We start from the raw sequence: 24,176 nt of genomic DNA on the forward strand, positions 1-24,176 counted from the left end.
TTGTTTCAAGCATTGAAGAAGATATTATTATCAAATCCATATCACTGTCCCTGCCACACAGTAAGTGTGAAAGATATGTGATGACTTTTCTAATACTGCCCAAAGTTTAAACATTATTTTATCATGTGAAAATGGAGGCTTCAGAGAGGTTAGAGACTTAGAGAATCTTGCTCATGGCCAAACAACTATTAAGAGCAGAGATGGGATTTAAAACCAGATATATTCAACCCTACAATCAATGTTCTTAACCAATATAGACTTGTTCCGATCTACCCATTCAATATTCCCTTTCCTGATTTTACTTGCCCTTCTAATGGCTGGACACCTCTCAAGTGACACGCAAGGAAACTGAGAAGATCATTTACCCTAGTTCAATTCCATTTATAATTCACTTATTGTTTCCCAATTAAATATTCACCCCTCACAATGGTAGACAAATGTGTGCATCTTAGTATTTCATTTTTACTCATTTTTGTGAGTGGAGTTGGGGGGAAAAAGCATAACTAGAGCTCTCCTTAGAGGTGATAGTATATAAGTAGCATTTGGCATATGGGAAGTATGTAAACTTATTTTCATTTTAAATGAACAATCACAGCATAAAATAGAATGAGTAGAATAATGTCCAATAATTCTGTTTGATAAAACATGATGAGCCTTTAATATAAGGCTAAGGCATTTGAACTTTATAAGGTAAGCAAAAGGAAATGAATAAAATTTTTGGTAGGAGAGAAACAAAACTTCTTTGGGCATAAGCAAACTTGTTAAATGAAAATAGAATTGAAATGTTCCTAAACTGTTTTCAATCTATACTCTGCTTATATAAAATGGCTCTTTGCCAAGAGGTTCATTAGTAAAATATATATGAGCTTCAGAAAGTCATATTGCCAACTCAATATTTGTATTTGGGAGAACTAAGGTGAGAAGTTGTCAAGAGAGTGATCTCAGCATGCTCCATAGTTATTTGATTAGAATATTTTTTTTTTCTTACCAACATCCTTGTGAAAAATTTTTATACACTTAGAAAAATCAAAGAGTATGTTATTTTGGGATTAAATTGCATCCAAATTGACTAATTGTAATCATTTTTCATCAAAAATGAATATACTTCCTTGTCTAGAAATATAAAACCATTTATAGCAGAACAATCCAATGTTTTATAAATTTTATGCTACTTATTTGTCCATTGACCCACTTTCTGAATTTTCACCAGCTGATGATAGTAGGTAGGCAGGATTCTACCTTTGTAGTAATTTTTTCTCAGTGTTTTTTACATTTAACAAGAAGATCTGTGCTTGAAGAAAGGGGACAGGATAGAGAGAAGAAATGTAAATCTGGCCTATTATTAATAGCCAGTATTGGCAGCTATTAAAGTTATATTCTTTATATTATATATATATATTCTTTATATTATATATATTATATTACATACTTATATATATTCATTATATTCTTTATTTTTTTTACACAGTTGGGCTGCACATTAAATATAGGGAGGAGCTGAGCCCAAGGACTATGAGTCAAAACATGAGTTGTCAGTTGATAACATTTCCCAAGTACCCAGTATGCACAAATGTCTCCCTTAAATGTTATGGAAAATTTCAAATTAGCAGATAAGTCACAGGAGGGTGTAGTGAAATGGAAGGGGAATGGCAAAAACAAAAATGCTAATTGACAAATCAATGCCCCAAATCTTCAAACACATGATCTATTCCCAGGTTTATGTCTTACTACTCCTATCTTTTACTCTGCTTTCATTCATGCTGTACGTAACACGTAAAATTTCCTCGATATATATACCCTCTCTCACTTCCAAAACCCAGCATGTACCTATGACTGTAGATGTTTTGTCTTTTATTCACACTCTGTGTCAGGCTGAATGAATGTCTTCAGGAAATCCCCCCTTATCCTTCTCTTGACTACAATAGTTGCCCCTACTCTGTCTTTCCCTTGCTTCCACACTTATTTCTAGCAAAACTCTCACCGTATAGACTCAGTTACCCTTTTCCATTAGACTATAAGCTCAGTTACCCTTTTCCATTAGACTATAAGCTCAGTTACCTTTTTCCATTAGAGTATAAGCTCAGTTACCCTTTTCCATTAGACTATAAGCTCAGTTACCCTTTTCCATTAGACTATAAGCTCAGTTACCTTTTTCCATTAGAGTATAAGCTCTTTGAGTTTAGGACCAAAATATTTTATATTTTAGTCGTTAGCATAGTATCTGGCATGTCATATGAACTTAAAAACAATTCTGTTATTGAATTAGGAAATAAGACTAAATTGACAGTCAGAATGCTCAAGCCTGAGCTCCATTAAGTAGTTAGCTAAAAAATAGTAGACAAGTCTTGTATTCTTTCCAAATCTACAATATTAGAATTACAGCTATTTCACAAATTCATGATAAGCATTATTTGAGATAAAATAAGGGAAAGTGCCTTGTTAACTGGAAAATAATATATATATATATATATATATTTAAATGAATTAATTTATTTATTTTCGGCTGCATTGGGTCTTTGCTGCTGCGTGCGGGCTTTCTCTAGTTGAGGCAAGTGGGGGCTACTCTTTGTTGTGGTGTGGGGGCTTTTCATTGTGGTGGCTTCTCTTGTTGCAGAGCATGAGCTCTAGGCACACGGGCTTCAGCAGTTGTGGCACGTGGGCTCAGTAGTTGTGGCTCGCAGGCTCTAGAATTTGTGGCGCATGGGCTTAGTTGCTCAGTGGCATGTGGGATCTTCCTGGACCAGGGTTCGAACCTGTGTCCCCTGCATTGACAGGTGGATTCTTAAAAACTGGACCACCAGGGAAGCCCTAATATATTTAATTAATATTAATTTTAGCTTCAAATCGAATGGAGAAGTTATTTATCTGAATCCGTTTGTTTTACTGTTTGTTATCATCAACAACAGAAACTGAAGAGACAACCTGATTAGCTGAGAAGGAGATTATTTGAGAATAATCTAAAAATAAGAGAAAAGGAATAGATGTATTGTTTATACATGGAATCTGAAATTAGGTGAAATAATGAACCCATGAAATTAAAGTAGAGGATAAAAGTAGAGATCTTAAAGTGAGTAGCAGAAATCTGTATTACAAAAAAGGTCTCAGAGAACTCAAGAAAAACTCAAAAACTATACAATAGAAAAACGTATTTGTTAAGAGTACTATGTCCATGAGGTTTCAAAGGTTTAAAAGAGAAAAGGCTTCTAAATTTGATCAGGAGAAATTCATAGCATACTAAATAGCATCTTTAGTCAAATCTATTCAAGAGCTGCCATTTTACATTGAAATAGCATTTAATTTACTTCTGTTGCTAAGCAATTTGGCAGTCTCTTTCACCGAACTGATTTGAACTAAAGTCCCTAAGAAACACGAATCATTAAATGATACCATATAAGTATGACAGTTACTGATAGTACAGTATGATTTTCATGCCTCTTGGCCTTTGTCATTTTGCATCTAATTTCTTAGGTTCTGTTACAAGATGATCGCATTTTAAGCTCAGCTACTAAATTGTATACACCTTTCAGATCTTTTTCCCAATCCATTTTGACCACATGAGGAAAAAGTCACAGCTCTCCAATTAATTCCCCTAATTAATAAACCTTATTTCCCCTTCAGCCTCTTACGGCATGCTTCATGCTGTTCATCTAACTATCTCAAACCTTCCCTCCAACCTACTTGCACAGAGACTTGATGATTTGGGCAGCATGCCAGGATTTTCACAGCTTTTACAAAAACATTAAAAACACATTACAATCCCTTCTGCAAATCTGTCCACGTACACCACTGTGTCACAGTTGCACCTCTGCTTAACTCCTCCATACCTTGATTGTTTTTCAATTTAACTACAAAGTTCACTTCAGCAGTAGCCTCTCAGGGTTCATAATTTCAAGTTCTATGACGTACTATGTGAGGCTGACCACAGAAGCCCAGCAACACCCACACCTACACACACAACCACCATTTCCTTGTCCCCTAGCAACTCCACTGACTATCTCTTCACTGCATTTGTTCCAAACATTTCTTTGCTTGTTTCTAAAGTTACAGTGGACTTCTTATAGTTTTCCTCATGGAAATCTATAATCTGTAATTTCCTCCCATCCAACCCTAGCCCTCCACTAATTATTCTGATATTGGTAAATGAAATTTCTCCCCTGTAACCTCTGTTGCTTGCAACAGTCTTCTTATTACTCTCCATCTCATTAGCTCTCCATTTCCAAGCTCAGCTGAAAGCAGAATGTTACTCTCTTGCCTGGCTTTTATTTTCTCATTCTCTCCTTACCTTTAATACAATTACAGAGGTAAATATCATTGATCCACTGAAAACTGTCTTATAATGTGAATCCCAAAGGACTAATAACACATGCATCATAGATCAAAGTGGTAAATGTTGTCTATCTCAGTGTTAGACTTGCTCCAAAAGATCATTGTTTCAAATGGAATTATTATTATTAGTGTAGCAATATTTGATATGCACAAATCTTGGAGAATTTTTTACCTAAAAAGACTCTATCTCTATCTATCTGTATCTTTCTGTGTAATTTCCATATCTATAAGGCATGTTTAGCATAGCTGAAGCATAGCATTCACTGCCCTAACCCTTGAAACATTATACACTCACTGCTCACAACGGACTTTAGCATACATAAATGCAGGCTAATGTCGTTACATTTTCCCTGGGCTTTATTACTGTGTTGGTCTTTCCATCCTTTCAATTGATAGAAGGACAGAAGACAGATATGTTATATATGTATACATATACAAGTACTTACATGTTGTATTTGAACAGTGGTGAAGTATAGAGGAAAATAAATTGAAACAATTATACTATTTGGCATTTATTGGGTGACATGCTCTGTGCACAGCACTTTAAAATACATTATTTCTTGTAGTCCTATAAGATAGGTATTACTGTCACCCTAATTTACCTAAAAGAAAAGCAAGTTTTGAGAACCTAAGCACCTTTTCCAAATTTGGACTGCTAATAGGGGACACAAACAAAATTGAAACTCATGTCATCTGACTCCAGAATTGTAACAAAGAGAAACAAACCTGACTCCATACTCGATCTATTCCTTTGGCTCTAACCTTCGGCTCTCTTGCTGTGCTTAGTCATGCTGGCTCTGCACCTTTGTAAAGGAGTGTTGCCTGTAGTCTGAAATATACATGATAGCCCATTCTCAACGTTCTGCCTCCAAGGTTTTACCTTTAAAGGTATAACACTCTTCATTCATATAGATATTAAAAGTTGCAGAACAAAGAATAACGTTTGTCTTGTTGGAGGTTTATAGGAACATTGTGGCCAGACCTATGTGGACAGCTGTAAGAACACAGGATTCAGGCACCAAGAAGTTTGCAACAACCAGCCATACGCCTCCCTTTTTAGTATAGAAGAAGCCGAAATTCTAATTTCGGTAAGATGGTTCTTTGGGACACTAGTCCTCCATCTTCTTGGTCTGCTGGCTTTCCGAATAAAGTTGCTATTCCTTGCCCCAACACTGTCTCTCAATTTATTGGTGAGCAGTATGAGCTTGGACCAGTAACAGATTCTAAATTCTTATCTAAAGTTATCTAATAAAACTTCAGAAGAAAATTATATTTTAACTAGGGCTTAAAGGATAAATAGAATTATGACACATAGAGATGGTTAAAAAGTCCTTGTAAAATTAAGGAACAAAATTAGTGTCTCTTTAAAGGAAAAGGCCCATTCTAAACATATGCATCATAAAAGTTTAAAGAGAAGCACCATCCCATTTTTCAGAAATAGTGTAATTCAATAAAAACTAAAATTAGGGAATATAAAAATGATGAACATTCCTATACAAGGGAAATATGTCATCCATTGTTTTTATTGAGAATCTGGAACTAAAAGACCTTGTAAACTGAAATTCAATGTATGTGCTAAGCACAGTTTTGAGCACAACATAAGCACAAAGCAAACAGTGTGCTTTTGATTCATGGGTATGTTGTCAGCAAAAAATATTGGAGGTGAGCAGGAAAATACATCTCACAATAATTCCAAATATAATAAGTTTAAATATAGCATTTTATGGTTTACAAATTTCATATATGGTGAGAACTATAGAACAGTTGTTGTCATTATCTCCATTTCTGGAGGGGAAAGTAAAACTGAGAAGTAACTTGTCACAATGAATCAGTGACAGACTAGGCTGCAAGATCCGGTCATCTGATGCCAAGAGTAAAACAATAGCAGCAGCAGCACCATGAAGTGTGTGGAAATGCCTGTCTCTTATTCACATAAAAACACTCATCAGTTGAGTTCAGCCAGTCCGTACTCCATAGGGGTCTACACAGGTCTGACCCCAATACAATATTCTCTACTAGGAGCTGATCCTTCAGAAGAGAAGTATTCTGATGATGTCCTGTTTTGCCCTTTTCTTTTTCTGGCAACTTAGGAACCAGTCGGCTCACTGAGGATGGGAGTTTTGGTATCACCTAGTTATGTATGCTATTCTGGCTCACATTCTCACACAGCCTCTTGTACAAAACACATTCATAGCCAGGGAGAGTTGAGAATCTCAGTAGGAAAGACTTCCCACTGTATCCTCCTCTTAACATGAGTCTTTTTGTTAATAAATTTTAAGGATAGAAGATAGCTTGTCAGATGCTGTGGTTTGTAAATTTAAAAGCTATGAAGGAAAGGTTAGAAAAATGAGACTTAATATAAAAACAAATCCTTGGAAAAGCAAACTGAGACTAGAGCCAGATCTTGGACTCCTGAATGTCACTCTTTGGCTCATTTCATTGTACTTTGTCCTTTGCATTTAACTTCCTACTCACTGGTCTCAGGATACTCTGCATTCAATCAAGATATAGCAATTAGCTTTTATGAGACATTCAGTTATTCAATTCTTAATGCCTGGGACACCTTTAAGAGATCTTTTCATTACAGGCACACAATTCCCAAGCAAGAGAGTAAAGCATTTCCTCTATCTAAAACCCTGTGCAAAAGGTTTCAACTTCAGAGGTTTGCAAATGGTGGCTTAAATAATACTACAGGTAAGTTCTCATAAGTGTCTGAAGCCCCATGTCCACCTAGGGGAAGGGCTTCTTTGTATATAAATTTTCAGTTATTCATTCCATTTATATTGAACCCTTTTTATTAAATCAATGCCTTTTACTATGACTTTGATACAGAGGATTCCTCCTTTGTTATTTAGACCTGAAGACTCCAAGTCTATCATCATTTTAATTTGCTAACTAGGATAGTGTACAGGATGAGTGGTTTGAGAGCTTCTGATATGCAATGACTATCTAGTGTAGGCTGGGGGAAATCATTTTAGTCTTCTTTTTTTTTCAAACATTATTCCATTTTCCTATAGACTATGCTATAGGGAATAATCCTCTGCTGGCAGAGAATGAATGAGATGAACTTAATGGAGCTCTTTCATATCTAATGTCTACGACTCTTTAATTCAGTTATCCTCCAGGCATGGAAGAGCTTTCCATCGTTACTCCTGAACTGTCTAACTACCACTGTGACTTCAAAAAAGTCTCTAAAGGTATTTTCCACTTTTCTGTCTTGCTTGAACTTCTGCTTCATGTCACTGGCTGGCACTGTTAATACAGATTTTCTTCCCGGCCAAAATCACTTCCTGGTGTTCCTTCAGATTGATATTGAGAAACTTGATAAAATGTCTCTTTCCATGACAGATGTGAAAGCATTTGTCCCCCATTTATGACAGGTACATTTCTAGCACCACTCTTTTCTGCATATTTATTTAAGTTAATATTCCAGAGATAGAAACCAAGTAGTTTATAATTTATACATAGTCTTCTGCTCTCCTGTTATTTGAAATTCAAGTTTACTGCCTTATGAATGTTTATAATCTTGAATAAGCAGAGCTCTAGGCAAAACATACCCTGATGCTGTCTTCTCTGAATCAACAGTAGAGACTTGCCACACAAGTGACTTTAGATAAAATGGGGAGGATTTAAAGAAACAAGGAAAGGATAAATACACTCATACATCATACCTCTAGCTAGCAGAGTGCAGGTGGTGTTAAATATCTAAGATATGATATGCAGAGTTTGTAAACTGTACACATGCAGTTATGTACTTGGCCGAGTTAAAAAACAAACAAACTAGCAATCTTTTCCATGACAGCTGGTTTCAGGTAGAATTCTTCATAGGTGTGAACTTTAAATAAAATTGTTTGCAAATAGAGGGAGGTAGATTTATTACTAAACTTAAAAAAAAAATTGTAGTCAGAGCAGGTTGATACAGGCCAGCTTACTGAACCATTCTTGATGATAATTGACTTTCAGAGACATGCAATCAGTAAGTGGTAAATTTCTTTCCAATCCATCGTATCAATGTGCTGCATGAATAGAAGGTATGGCCAATAATTCAGTAGGAAATATTTGTCTGGGTTCCATGAACAATTGAGGTGTCTAGAATTGAATGATTCCATTGATTCTCTGCTTTAACTAGTCCCCATCCAAGGGCTCAAGATTACTCTCTAGTGGCTATTGTGCCCCAAACAGAAATTTCAGTTTTCTCATATATCACATTATGGAAGGAATACAATATTTTACATAAGAAGTATTACTGTAGTGTAAACTGTAAGAATACAAATATAGGTATTGATATAGGTTCAGGTGTAGATGCAGGCATGGGCAGAGATGGCTCAATTTAGATATACTGCTTCCTTCTTCTTCCTCTTACAAATTCTGTGCTTCTGGTTTCATAAGTTTCAGTTTCCTTATGGTAAAGTGGAAATTATCTTAGTCTAACCTCATAGGATTCTCCCTAGTAATGAATAGGATCATGAATGTGGAATTTTTGGCGAAGAGTGAAATACATGATAACGGTTAATTATTATTACATAATACACACAGTTGAAGAGTTTAACTTTGGAATTAAATGTTTCATTTCTCCTGCTTCAGAAACCTTAACCCAGATACGTGTTCCCCTCCCTACCCTGCCTCCATGATAAACACGTATACATACTTAGGCACAAAGATCTAGCATTCCAAACTACTTGTCTGCTTGTAGTCTCTTTCTCCATCTCTCCCTCTCATCTACCTCTTTTTCTCTCAGATAGAGTGCCTTTGCTTATGTATCTAATATGTTGTCCTCTCCCTCCTCATCATTTGGCTGGCCAATTCCTATTATTCTCCAAGGTTCAATTTAGGTGTAAACTTCACTTGGAAGCCTTCATATCATCTCTTTCCTTGCACAGGATGTGGTAGACGTCCTTTATCTTGATATTTTAAAGTATAAGAACCTGCTGTATAAAAAAAATTAAATAAAATAAAATTAATATAAAAAAATATTCAAAACAAATATATCACCATCTACAAAATTGAATTCCAATTACCTATCAGTGTGTTTATTTCCAAGTGGTCTGTCAACTAGTTGAATGGAAGAACAAATAAGTGTAAGTATATACTTATTTATAGAAATATTTCCAGAGGATTTCATTAATCTTTTCTGAATGAAAGATTGAAAGAATGAATGAAACAATAAAAATTATGCTTTTACCAATAAATAAATTTATTACAAAACATTAGTATGTACCAAGAACATATGGAATTATGTTAGAATTACATACAAAAATCAGAAATCTACCAAAGGATACTTTTTAGTTTAAGAGGGGTTTGAATAAATGAACTGTTATTTAAAAAGATTGCTGTCTTTTAAGATAGCCTCGTAAGTTTTACATTGTCTATCAGGGCTTTCATTTGCACTGAAATATAAAGATTCAAGACTTATATGTAAAATGAAATGCCTACTTTTTAAAAAAGTCAGTAGGATCCCTGATAACAAACAAAGCCTGAAGGAATCATAAATAAATACTAGATTTAAAACCACTTTACAAATTAATCCATGGAGATGATAAGAAGGAAAATCTTGAGAAGGTTTGCAATATAAACCACCTACTTTCTAGTTGTGACCAGAAATAGAGGTTGATATCTAATGTAAAAAATGAAAAAGATAAAGTATCATAAGATTGAGAGTTTGAGGATTGATATGTACACACTGCTGTATTTAAAGTAAAATGTCTTTTAAAAAGTATCATAAGAATAATTGATAATCTTAAGAAACATATCTGGAGGTAGACAATAATTAGGAACATTAAAAACAAAAATGAAAAGGTAAACGTGAGGCCACATACACACACACACACACACACACAAAATGCTAAATAGAAATCCAAATGAGTGAAAGGTAAATAGAAAACAGGGAAGAGAAAAATATGATAAAATCTGAAAAGGATCAAAGTGAAAAAAAAAGTGAATATAAATAAAGAAACCACAATATCAGAACCACAAAGTGAGAACTCAGAGTGGCATGGCTCTAAAAACATTAAAGAGAGTTTTAAAACTGTAATTTCTAAGAGATATATATTTGTGAATTGTAAATATAAAAAAATTAAGTTATGTGTCAGAGAAACAAAAAACAAAAACAATCTCCTTATTAATATACTGTTCTGTAGGTATATAGTTTCCCTTTCAAAACCCTAATAATTAGCATAGGGAGGAGTGATATCCAGCATTTCACAGAATAATAATTTCAGATAGCATGTCTGAATTACCTCAATTCTTAAATTTATTGGGTTTTAAATGATGCAACTTTACCATATGATCATAACTTAAGACAATGAGACTAAGGTGACATTTTTGATTTCAATTTAATGGGTTATTTATTAATAATTTCTGCCCTTCTTGGGTAATGTTAACATTGTAGATCTTGATCAACTGACAAGACAGTTCTAGATCTACACTCTTTTAGATTAAAACTTAAATTTTAAGTTTATTTATGGTTTGCCAAAACCCCTAATTGAGGATTCAGGCATATATTCTTTGGCATCATTTATATTTCACCTGTTTCTTTGTGTTAAAGATCTTTTTAAACTGAGCCAGAAATGAACAATAATTAACCATTGCACCCCAAACACCATGATCCCTGCACATAACCATCTCCTGCACTGCCATTTTGAATATAGCAAAGGATTTGAAAATCAATTTTATAAAAATAATTAGTTATGAAAGTTTCTAAATCCTAATAACTTTTACTATATAGTGGGTTGGCCTGAATGAACATTTCGTCCATCCCAATATAATAAAAAGAAGTAGGATCATTACATCAGGGATGGAAAATCAGACCTCCATGTTTGTGCTCTTCCCTGTTCTCAGGTGACTAAAGGACAAATCAGTAATATATCTGGAAACCATTTTTTTTTCCTGAGCCTTAGAATTTTTCTCAGAGCTTAGTTCCAGACAGACCCTACTAATTACATAGAGTTAGCATATGAGTGAAAGCTAATGTGACATCTCTGATTAAAATACAAGGTGCTGGGTCATAACTGAATTATAGATCAAGAGATCATAGGCATCTGTGTAAGAAAGATCACTTAGTTAAAGAAGAAATTAGTATGATGGTTTAAAGAAAAATCAGAGAACTGGGTAGATCATTTCTCTAAGAGTAAGCCATGATATAATTACAATATAGCCTGAACAGGCAGTGAAGCCTAAAGAACACATTTTACATAACTGGAACAGGATGCCCCAGATCACTGCAACTGTTCTTTTATGTATTAACTCATTCCATATGCACAACAACATTATATGTTGAATACTATTATTATCTACCTTTCCTGTATAAGAAAACTGAGGCCCAGAGAGTGTAAATAGCTCACCCAAGTTAAACTGGATAATAAAATCTAGAAACTGGGATTTGAACCAGATAAACTGCTTCAGAGCCAATATCCCGAACTATAAGCTCTATACCTTCTGCCTCCTACATAAGTCTGTTAGAGGAATCAAGTAAAAATGTCTGGGTGAAAGTGACTTTCAAAGCACCAGCATATGTAAAAAGTTAATGTTAATAATGGATCCCAGAAACGTGTGGAGTGGTTGATGGTTGGGCTTGCCAACAAGAACACGCATTCCAGCATGTGAATACTGTGACCAATCTATTAGTAAATGCTACAAGTATTAGAATAATTTATTTCACTAGAATAACATTTGAATTTTAGCATTTTAATGTATTAGCCTCAAGAAACTGAACAGGGGAGTTCATGCAAAATCCCAGTTACTTTCTCATATTTACATTTTACTACAGATATTCTGCTGTTTCCAGAAACTCCTTGAAGGTAGAAACTGTAACCTTTACAACGTGCCATGCCCTGCAAGTCTATCTTAGGGCTTTGAAGATAGAGTAGGTATTCTATAAAGGTTTGTTAAATAAATAAATGAGTTAGTTATAATTCTATTTACACTGGGCTTTTACTCAAATAAATTGTCAGCTTCATTTTTGAAGAGCCCACATTTAAACTTATTTAGAGTTTCTGAGTCTGTGCCAGGGAACTTTTTATAAACAGAAACCTTCTGAAGTCCCAGCTCCCCTCACCCTCCACCTCCCAACAACACTTACATATCCTTCTCCTATGGTAACTGCCATTACAATCCTGAGTGTAGAGAAAGCAGGGTTTAACTCAAATTTTCTTTAATGTCAGCATCTCTACTGAGTGGAAGGGAAATTGATTATGACGGTTGCCAGAACACAAGAAAACAATTTAAAAGCTAGAAATAGGTAAAATGGTTTTAAAGAATCAAATTCCATTTATCAGTAAATTAAGAGCAAGCCAAATGCATAAAATAGTGAGGAAAGCAATGCAGAACTGCAAGGCCCATTTTGAGAAAATCAAAACTCATTTATATATACATATTTTCTTTTTTTTTTTTGGTGGTATGTGTTAAAATTCACAGCATCCTTTTTTGGGATTTACAATAATATAAAACTGAATGTTTTCCAGTGGGAATTTGAAATTCTTGATAATGTATAAACAAAAGCAGAGTATTCATTTTTAGCAAGTTTGCCATTATGGGCAACATTACAACGCCTTTAATGTCAATGCCAGTTGATTTGGAATGATCATTTAAAAAATTCAGTGTACCTGAATGTGAACTATTAAGTTGGACAACAGGTGGTGAAACATTTACAAAAACAAGCTCAGCTTGAAATTGGAACACTAATGGATAGTATTATTATTACTAAATTGTAAGCAGAATCATAATTAAAGGTAACTATTGAGATAGATCCTGGTGAAATAAGCAAACAAAATGTTTGTGTTTGTGAACCAGCATATCCCAACACCCAACAGCAGCTTCTGATGTACTCCTGAGAAAGTTTTAATCTGGAGTGGCTATTGTATCTTTCCTTAATAATTTTACTATTTTGTTCTTAAAAAGCATGACTACAGAGCTTAAACTAGCACTGTATTTGAGATGTTGATCTAAAATAAATCTCTCCTGACATGGATTTATAGGTTGAACTGAAGTATATTTTAACTTCACAGTTTGGTTATTTTTATGCTATTTTAGATGTTTCTAAAAATTTTAAGTGTCAAACTATATAAATTTCAAATGTCCTTAAAGCCGTTTAGATGTTTTTCTCATTACTGATGATGAGTAAAAATCATTTTTGGAGGTGGCAGTATACGGGCTTCACTATCTCATTTACCCTAGGTATGAGTTTGTTTCATTCCCATTTTTTATAGGCAATAATGCAGCTGTTCAAGGCATTTGCCAATTGTTAACTCTCTTTTTGTGTGTGTGCACAGGAACTGATTATGATTTAACACTCCAATACTCAGGCAAACCATTCCTCTTACTCACAAATCCCCACAGAGAATAGACACCAGAAATTTCTGAATATTTATGAATGCCAGTATTCTCCAGGACTTCCCTAGTTGTCCAAATATTTTCTGAGTCCATGGTAATAAAAAGAAGCTGGAACAGAGACCTTCACACTTCCTATCCCATCCTCTAACACAAAGCATATTATTCACAGGCTTAACACACTAAGAATGAGAAATTGGCTCAGTGTTATTCCTCTAACTTGCCCTCCTTTTCACTCAAGGGAAAATTAACAAATGCAAATGAAAAGGAGTGCAGTTATTACAAAATAGCTCAGTTAAACTCCAGTTTCTTTTTTCAAGTAAAGTATAAGATGTATTATATTTTGGCAATGTTATCCTTGGAGACTTTGCAGTTCCATTGAGAGCTGACACAAGGAACAGGCAGAATTGGGAGGTAGGGCAAGTTGGGGTCAGGTATAGAGGCCAAGAGCCACACTCAGCAGCAGATAACAACAAGAGGCCTGATGCATCAACACAGAGGCCAGAAAGGTTTTAGAGGACTTTGGTTCCCACCAAGATGGGGAACTAGCCAGGCTGCAAGCTACCTACCTCCCAAAAAACTCCAGAGAAACTATACTAAAAAAAGGGGAAAGATGAGTCCCAATAAATAAGTTTTAAAGTATTTATGTATTTTTAAAATCTTATTTTATTTACTTATTTTTTTAAATTAATTAATTTATTTATTTTTGCTGTGTTGGGTCTTTGTTTCTGTGAGAGGGCTTTCTCTAGTTGCGGCGAGCGGGGGCCACTCTTCATCGTGGTGCGCGGGCCTCTCACTATCGCAGCCTCTCTTGTTGTGGGGCACAGGCTCCAGATGCGCAGGCTCAGTAGTTGTGGCTCACGGGCCCAGTTGCTCCGCGGCATGTGGGATCTTCCCAGACCAGGGCTCGAACCCGTGTCCCCTGCATTGGCAGGCAGATTCTCAACCACTGCGCCACCAGGGAAGCCCTTATTTATTTTTAATTAAAATATATTCAACTTTAAATATTAAAAAAAATAAATAAAAACAAAACAAACAAAAACATGTGACACATATTGGGGAGACTGAGGGCTATGGTGAACTAACTGTTGTGGATGTGAAGAAGGTATGGGAGGAAACTGGCTGCAGGAAGGGCAGAAAGTGGATGATGTGGCAGTAAGAGGATTGGTTGGGGAAAAGCTTCTAAAATTCTTCATCCTGCACTGCACCAGGCCACCCCCATGTTACTCTGAGACAGTCTTATTTCCTTCATTGCAGGACTCAGCTGTGCCAGACTGCATCTTCCAGCACAGGGTTCGTTGGGGTAAGGGCAGAGCAAAACCGTGCTCAGAGCTGAGGAGCCAGTGAAAGCAGATGTGGATGACCGGCTTTCCTTGGGTGTTCATTCCTGGACACTCCCTTTTCTCCTTATGCAGACTGCCTTATCAATGAAGCATTTAAGCCTTAAAGACCTACAACCTTGACAGATGATTTTTCTCATGGGGTGATAGCAAATGGAAATGATAAAATTGGTTTTGTGCTTTAAGGAGCTCTCTGCCCTACCTTTAAACTCACCAGGATGGACAGAACTGGGCCCGGCCTTGGGTGCTTCCTCAGTACAAATAACAATTCAAGTCAGCTGGTTCCCCTAAGGGAACAGTAGTTTACAATCTCAAGTAGCAACACCCTAGACTTCTGAGGAGTACCTTACTTCAAAAGAAACTGGGTAACATATACTATTTAAAACAGAATTAAAACAAAGGACCGATAATTTAGAATATGTGTAATAGATATTCACAAGAGGATAAAGGAAGGTATTGGCATTATAAGAGAAGAAAAATAAATCATAAATAAAATAAATTGTAGTATTATGTATAAAATACACCAATTGAAATGATGAATGAACACAATAATTTTTTTAAGCAATACCATATATAATTTTTAATAACCATAAAAGCACCATTATATAGAACACTTAAAATAATACTCCACAAAACATTAGAAAGAAGCTGTTGGCCAAGAAGAAATAAAACATACATCCTACATGGTTTTATCTGCAGTCTCACACCAAATTAATCTGATTCCAACCTTTTAAGATTTAATTTGGATTCATAAACTCACTATTAATATAAGAGTTGTGGTAGAACTTCAGCTTAATACCACATAAAACACTTAGATTGCTCCTCTTAAGGCAAGCATGACTTTTCTATAACTCCATATAATCGACAGCCTGGGCTGCTTCATTCCTTGTACTCCCCAAATTTTGGAGCTGCCAAGCGATTAGACACATGTTTATAGGCATAATTTTAAAAACTGCTTAATTATTCCTCTTAAAAATTGGTGTTTTATAAAGGCAGCCTTCTTTTATTTACACTATTAGCTCAACAGCCAAAAGTTATTCAGGTTTAACCCTGTTCAATAAAGTGGTAGTTAAAACACAAGATATGACTTTAAATAATGATACTGATTTTCCTAAGTAGCTTGTATAGCTATTAAGAAAGATTTTAACAGACACTTCTAATGATACATTGCTAAAATAAAGGAATAATTTCCCAAGGTGTCTGCTTTGAAGGACAATATTCCCTTAGGTGTGTACTTTCTGGCATATTCATTTTAAAGGAAAATCAATATCATCATTATAGCCACACATCTCACATTTTTGGATACATGGATGATCAAAGTAGCAATGGTACTAAAATTTTTCCTGCCTCCTACTTCTCACCCACCTTTCCAACTTTACTGATGGAGATGAATTTCCTGAAAAAATAGATTGCTTCAGAGAAAGTGGTTCTGAGGATTTATATTATAAACACTTTAGTTCATTAATGAGCCTATGTGGCTGATTATGTTCTTGAGTATGTTTTCAGGTTTCAGTTTTAAAGTAATTCTTTCTCTAGAGAAAGGGACTTTGTTTAATCAAATCGGCAGAATTCTCAGCATCAGACCATGCATATAGGATCACTTTAACAAATGCTTGTTGAAGAGGAATGTAATGACTTCTGCTCAAAAACTTTCAGGTGTGACTATTTACACTGGAATTAGAGCTCTGACTACAACTGAACGAAGAATAAATACCAAAAATTGAAGTAAAAACTGGTTTAGTAAAATTTTGAATGCCTGTAACACAGAGACCTCTAATACCCATGGTGACAACCACCCCTTCTGTTAAATGAGTTCTCATTAGTGAAGCCGCCATGAGTCCTCCAGTTTGAATGCAATAATTTATGTCAAGAATACATAGGATAGGGCTTCCCTGGTGGCACAGTGGTTGAGAACCTGCCTGCCAATGCAGGGGACACGGGTTCGAGCCCTGGTCTGGGAAGATCCCACATGCCGTGGAGCAACTGGGCCCATGAGCCACAGCTACTGAGCCTGCGCGTCTGGAGCCTGTGCTCTGCAACAAGAGAGGCCGTGACAGTGAGAGGCCCGTGCACCGCAATGAAGAGTGGCCCCCACTTGCTGCAGCTAGAGAAAGCTCTCTCACAGAAATGAAGACCCAACACAGCCAAAAATAAATAAATAAATAAATAAAATTTAAAAAAAGAAAAAGAAAAGAAAAGGTGAATTGGGAGATTGGGATTGACATATATACACTAATATGTATAAAATAGATAACTAATAAGAACCTGCTGTATAAAAAATAAATAAATAAATAAATAAAGAATACATAGGATAAGTAGGGGGAGGAGTCCAGCTTAGAGGAAAAGAATAGTGAGTTGAAAGAGCAGATTGAAACTCAGCCCAGAAGACACCAGAAAAGGATGGAGATATAAAATGCATATAAAATAAGAGCTAAAGTGTAAGGAAGTTAAATTTAAACTGTCAGAACACACACTAGGCATCCCACAAGAAGAGAAAATTAAAAATGGATATGAGAAAATAGATTAAAAATGAATAAAAAGCCAGTATTAAAGATAAAAAGACCTGAGTTTAACCTATCAGACAGGAGAAAAATGAAACATTTGAACATATTTAGACAAATTTAGGCATATTATGGAATATTGTAAAAAATCAAAGGAAAAAATTCTAAATGCTTCTAAGAGAAAAAGCAGGTTACCTCTTAAAAGAACAGGAATCAGAGCGGCATCAGAATTGTTCCTAGTGACCCAAGATGTAAGAAGAAAATGGAGATCTTTTGTATTTTAGGAAAATAATTTTGAACCAAATTTTCTACCATGTGTAGAACTGTAATAAAAATATTTTCAATTATAAATATCTCAAATCTTTTTCCACATAGAGTAAAATACTTTTTAGAGGAAATACTAAAATAAGAGACACAGGAAATACTACTAGAGATGTGCGAATTAAGAGATATGTTCAATTATTTTGATGAAGTTTATTGATGTTTATAATAAAAGACCAAAGAAAGAAAAATGAAAATTATATATATAAGAAATAGAATTAATGACTAAGAGCTTTTGGTGATTGGGAATGGGTGGGTGGGGAGACATAAGAGAGGACTAAACTACTTGAATTGAAAGAGGGAAGATACAGAAAATGATGTATTTAATAAGGTAGTGGAAGTAAATAAGCATGAATAGGGATCTTCAATTAATAATTACAACTTAAGAAATAAAAATAAAATCACTAATCCTTATATCCAACAAAGAAAATGTCATCCATCTAAAACAAAAGAAAGGAAACATGGGGAAAAAAGAGATTGCAAATGACTATTTAAATAGAATGTGAAATAAATAATTACTTTATAGTAAAAAGTGTTAAATCACTCAGACAAATATATTGGGATATATTATATATTTTTTAGAAGTAAAATATAGTTCAAAGAATGAGTCAAGCATTAAATAAAAAGACTATACCAGAGGGATTAAAAACAAAAAGACAAAAAGTGATATATCAAAGATATATGATCAATTACAGGAACATAAACTGTAAAAAACATAAACACCTGGAGGCTAAACAATATGCTCCTAAATAACCAAGAGATCACTGAAGAAATCAAAAAGGAAATTAAAAAATACCTAGAAACAAATAACAACAAAAACATGATGACCTGAAACCTATGGGATGCAGCAAAAGCAGTTCTAAGAGGGAAGTTTATAGCAACACAATCCCACTTCAAGAAACATGAAAAATCTCAAATAAACAACCTAACATTACACTTAAAGCAACTAGAAAAGAAGCACAAACAAAACCCAAAGTTAGTAGGAGGAAAGAAATCAAAAAGATCAGAGCAGAAATAAATAAATAGAAATGAAGAAAACAATAACAAAGAGCAATAAAACTAAAACCTGGTTCTTTGAGAAGATAAACAAAATTGATAAACCTTTAGCCAGACTCATCAAGGAAAAAAGGGAGAGGAGTCAAATCAATAAAATTAGAAAGAAAAAGGAGAAGTTACAACTGACACCACAGAAATACAAAGGATCATACAAGACTACTACAAGAACTATATGCCAACAAAATGGGCAACCATTTTTCTGGCATATAGTTGGACAACCAAATGAAGAAATGGACAAATTCTTAGAAAAGTACAAACTTCCAAGACTGAACCAGGAAGAAATAGAAAATATCAACAGACAAATCACAAGTAATGAAATTGAAACTGTTAAAAATCTTCCAACAAACAAAAGTCCAGGACCAGATGGCTCTACAGGTGAATTCTATCAAACATTTAGAGAAGAGCTAACACCTATCCTGAAACTCTTCCAAAAATTTGCAGAGGGAGGAACACTCCCAAACTCATTCTATGAGACCACCATCATCCTGATACCAAAACCAGACAAAGATATCACAAAAAAAGAAAACTACAGGCCAATATCATAGATGAACATAGATGCAAAAATCCTCAACAAAATACTAGCAAACAGAATCCAACAACACATTAAAAGGATCATACACCATGATCAAGTGGAATTTATTCTAGAGATGTAGGATTCTTCAATATACGCAAATCAATCAATATGATACACCATATTAACAAACTGAAGAATAAAAGCCATGTGATCATCTCAATAGTTGCAGAAAAAGCTTTCAGACAAAATTCAACACCCATTTATGATAAAAATTCTCCAGAAAGTGGTCATAGAGGGAACCTACCTCAACATAGTAAAGAACATATATGACAAACCCACAACAAACATCATTCTCAATGGTGAAAAACTGAAATCATTTCCTCTAAGATCAGGAACAAGACAAGGATGTCCACTCTTACCACTATTATTCAACATAGTTTTGGAAGTCCTGGCCATGGCAATCAGAGAAGAAAAAGAAATAAAAGGATGGACCTAGAGAGTGCCATACAGAGTGAAGTAAATCAGAAAGAGAAAAACAAATATCGTATGTGGAGTCTAGAAAAATGGTATAGATGATCTTATTTGCAAAGCAGAAATAGAGACACAGACGTAGAGAACAAATGTATTTTATGGATACCGAGGGGGAAAGTGGGGGTGGGAGGAACTGGGAGATTGGGATTGACATATATATGCTATTGATACTATGTATAGAGTGGATGGCTAATGAGGACCTACTGTGTAGCACAGGGAGCTCTACTCGATGCTCCATGGTGACCTAAATGGAAAGGAAATCCAAAAAAGAGTGGATATATGTATATGTATAGCTGATTCATTTTGCTCTACAGTAGAAACTAACAAAATGCTGTAAAACAACTATACTCCAATAAAAATTAATTACAAAAAGACATATGAAAGGAAGCTGGAATTAAAATAGTATAACTGACACCAATAAATTTTAAGACAAATCAGATCATGGAAGATTTGTTACATATTATGAAAAGGAGCAATGAACAAGAAGATATAGCCATCACAAACATACATATACCTCTTTTACAGTCCCAAAACAATGGCTAACAGACTTACAGAGAAAAGAGATAAACCCAAAATTACAATTGGAAATTATATGGTGTATCTATCAGAAACTGATCATTCAAGCATACAAAAAAGTAAAGAGATGAGTGTGAAATTATAACCTACACAATTAGTAGACTTTATGCTGGGTATTTAATATGCATTATACCATTCATTTCTCACAAAATTTCTGCAAGGGATATATTTCTATCTCTATTTTACAGATATGGAAGTTGAAGTTTAGAAAGGTTGAATAAGTTGTCCCAATCATAGACCAGTGAATGGAAGAGCTGGTATTAAGAATCCTCTCATATCTGACAAGGTATCAATCCTGGCTACCTCCTGCCATGCCAGTCTCACCAGAAAAATACAAAGACCTCCAAAATGCACACGTACTTCCAATCCATTTTCTGAGTCAATACTGACCAAGCTGAGGAAGAATTTCATTATTCTCAGGGAGAAAGAGTCTCATAGGCTTGATGCAAGTAGACAAGAGAGACATACTATGAGGCCAGGACTAAAAAGTTGGGTTACAGTTTCCTTATACTGAGATTTCAAAGCCTTGCTTTATAAACTTTGTGACTTTAGGTGAATTATTGAGCTCTCCTAAACCTATGTTTCTTCAGTTGTAGAGCAAATTTAATTTTTTTTTTTAGAAGTAAACCCTCATAGGATTATTTTGAAGATTGAATGAAATAATACATATTAAGCCCACTGCCTGATTCAAAGTAGTTACCAAATAAATAAAAGCAAAAAGAAAACTTGTATAATTATTACTTGGCAAGGGTTATTGGAAGAATTGACAATGATTTAAGCAGAAGATTTCAGATGGTTGGTCTCTGTGATAACAAAGTCCTTCCTGAAAGAGCCTGGAGATGTTCAGTTTCTTTCAAGTCTCCTTAGTAGTTTATGGGGAAATGTCCTGTATCTCTTCAGAAAAGAGATTGCAAGTCTGAGTTATGCTATTTGAGTTTCTGGGTGAAGAAATGGTGAGGCTGAGTATAATGATCCAATGATCCCATCCCATCCACACATGTGGATATTATTATAGGTGGGCAAATCTACTGAACATGAGACTTGATATTGTAAGAAGTTTCTGGTAGTCATTGTCTCATAGTACACGTGGCCAGTAATAAAAACAAAGAATGCCTCCCTCTAGAATCTGAAAGATTGTATATCTCAATATAAACTTCTACAGAACAGAATGCAGTAAAGGGTCTTATGTTACTGCTATATTCCAGTAGTGCTGATAGAAACTGGGAATTGTGAAGCAGTATCTGCAATGTTGCTGCCTAGGAAAGAGACTACACTTGCTTCTCAGTTCATGGTTCATGCATCAGCAGCAGTAAGGAGCTTACTAGAAATGCGTAATATTAGACCATACCAGAGCTACAGAATCTGCATTTAACAAGAATCACAGGTGATCCATACACACTTTAAAGTATGAAAAATAATTGGAATATACTGACTGCTGGTATATGGTCCCAGGAAGCAGATGATCAAGGTTGTGGGAGTAATCCGGGTGAGGAATGATTGTGGTTTGAACTAGAGTAGTGACGGGAAAAGGTGGATGGATTTGAAAATATCTTGGCCTTATACTTGATGGGCCTTGGTAACTGGTTAGGACAAGTATGAAAGAAAAAAGAAAACTATAATAATAAACTATAATTTTAAAAGGTTTGTCTTCTTAGAACAGTTCATGGTTTTCTTCTCACTCTCCTCCAAAAGAAGGACAGCTATAAAATTCAGAGAAGAGTGAAGTTCGAGACCTTGTTCCAGTAAATAAAACTTCTACTGTGCTAAGCAAGCAGGTTACAAATTTAGCTTCCATATAGCATCATCATTTTTCTTGTATTTGGTCAGTTTACTCTCTTTGAAACCATTTACTTGCATGTGCTTGGAAGAATAAAATGTGCCTGAAGTTGCCTATCCTTTAGCAGCTAGCTCTCTACCATAGAGAGGCCTAATGTGGGATTACAGATGCTCTAGCCATTAGAACAAGCAATTTTCCCCATTCCATTACATCTATCCTCACTTGCCTCCTCTTATGATGAGATGGCAAAATATCAAAGTGGTGTGGGACTTGGTGAAAAAAATGTCATCACTTAAACCTGCATTTGGTTCCAGACAGTAAAACTTGACTATTTCTATACAAAATGACTTCTTAGGTACCTGGGACTCCACAATAGGTTTTGCTGAAGAATGTTCCATTAATAATACCTAAATGATTTTTTTTTTCCCCCCTCAGATTATCTCCTCTACACATCTCCTTCTATAATCTGTGTTAAAAGTAAGTGGTACTTTCTGCTTCTACCCATGACTGGGTACTGGGACTAGACCAGCTCTCTCACTGTAAACAAAAAGAACATGGACATGGCATAGGGAACAATAGCTCTCAGACACTGGACAACAGGAAGGGCTCACTGTGAGCTCTGAGAGGAGAAAAAATAGCAAGGTAAGCACTCTGACCACCAGGTAGGCATTATGCCTGGAAGTACTTCCCATTCTAAGTGCAAGGAGACAGAATCCAAGCAGAACACAGTAGTTTTATGATCAGATGTCATATTTCATCATATTTATTAGAAAAAAGACTCAACAATTTCCCCCCTAAGATCTGGATTTAGGTAAGAATGTTCACCTTTAAGATTCCAATTCACTATTGCCCTAGCCAGTGCAATCATACATACAGATTGGAAAGGAGAAAGTAAAGCTCTTTTTATTTGCCAATAATAATAATCTATGTAAAAAATACTAAAAAGACTACAAAAATCCTACCAAAATTATAAGTAAATTTAGCATGATCACAAAATACAAGGTCAATATAAAATATCAATTATATTTCAGTATGCCATCAACAAACTATTGGAGTTTCACATCAAATATGGAACTCAAACAGTATTAAAAATCATGGTGACCTAGGTATATATTTCACAAGTATAAGGTCTTTACACTAAAAACTATGAAACATTGCTGAGGAAAATTAAAGAAGACCAAAATAAATGGAGAAAGGTATCATATGTGGAACAACTGGAGCTCTCATGCACTGCTTTTGACACGCAAAATAGCACAGCCACTTTAGAAAACAGTTTACTTAATTCTATAAGAAATTTCCATACACTTATCATATGTAGCAAACATATATCTGTCACTCAGACTTCCCTCCAAGAAAGGACACATTACTCGGTTGTCAGCTGTCAGCTCTGTAATGGTCTGCCTTAGCTTTTAGTCTGAGATCGTTCTTTCCTCAATGTAGCCCCCAACCTATGTCTAAGCAGGGAGGTAATGCTGTACAAGGGCCCAGCCATTTCTGTGCAACGTGGAATTTCTTTCATTGTGATCTTTAATCTGGAGCTCCCTGTTGGGCTTTATTTTCTGGTGTGTATTGCTGTCTGAAACCTTCCACTACCAAATCCTGTTTCATGCCTTTTTCCCCGACCACAGGTGTTATTCCTGAATAAAACTGTTGCACTCCTAAATTTCTCTCAGTGTCTGCTTCCCAGCAAACCCAACCTAGGACAGTTGGCACTATGAGTGGTATGAGAAAACAAGCTGTAGAATGGGGTTGGGGGACTGGATTATTCATTAACTAGTTGCAAATGAAAACTCCATCCCTGGTGGTAGGTGGTGTGGACAGCTTCTAGCGCAATATGAGAGTCCAGTTGTTAAAATTTTCATCTGTTATGAGCTGGTATGATGTTGGTGGAGGAGAATGCATGAGTGGAC

The sequence above is a fragment of the Balaenoptera physalus genome (genome assembly GCF_965194825.1).
Source record: "Balaenoptera physalus genome assembly, chromosome: 10".
NCBI classification, from domain to species: domain Eukaryota; kingdom Metazoa; phylum Chordata; class Mammalia; order Artiodactyla; family Balaenopteridae; genus Balaenoptera; species Balaenoptera physalus.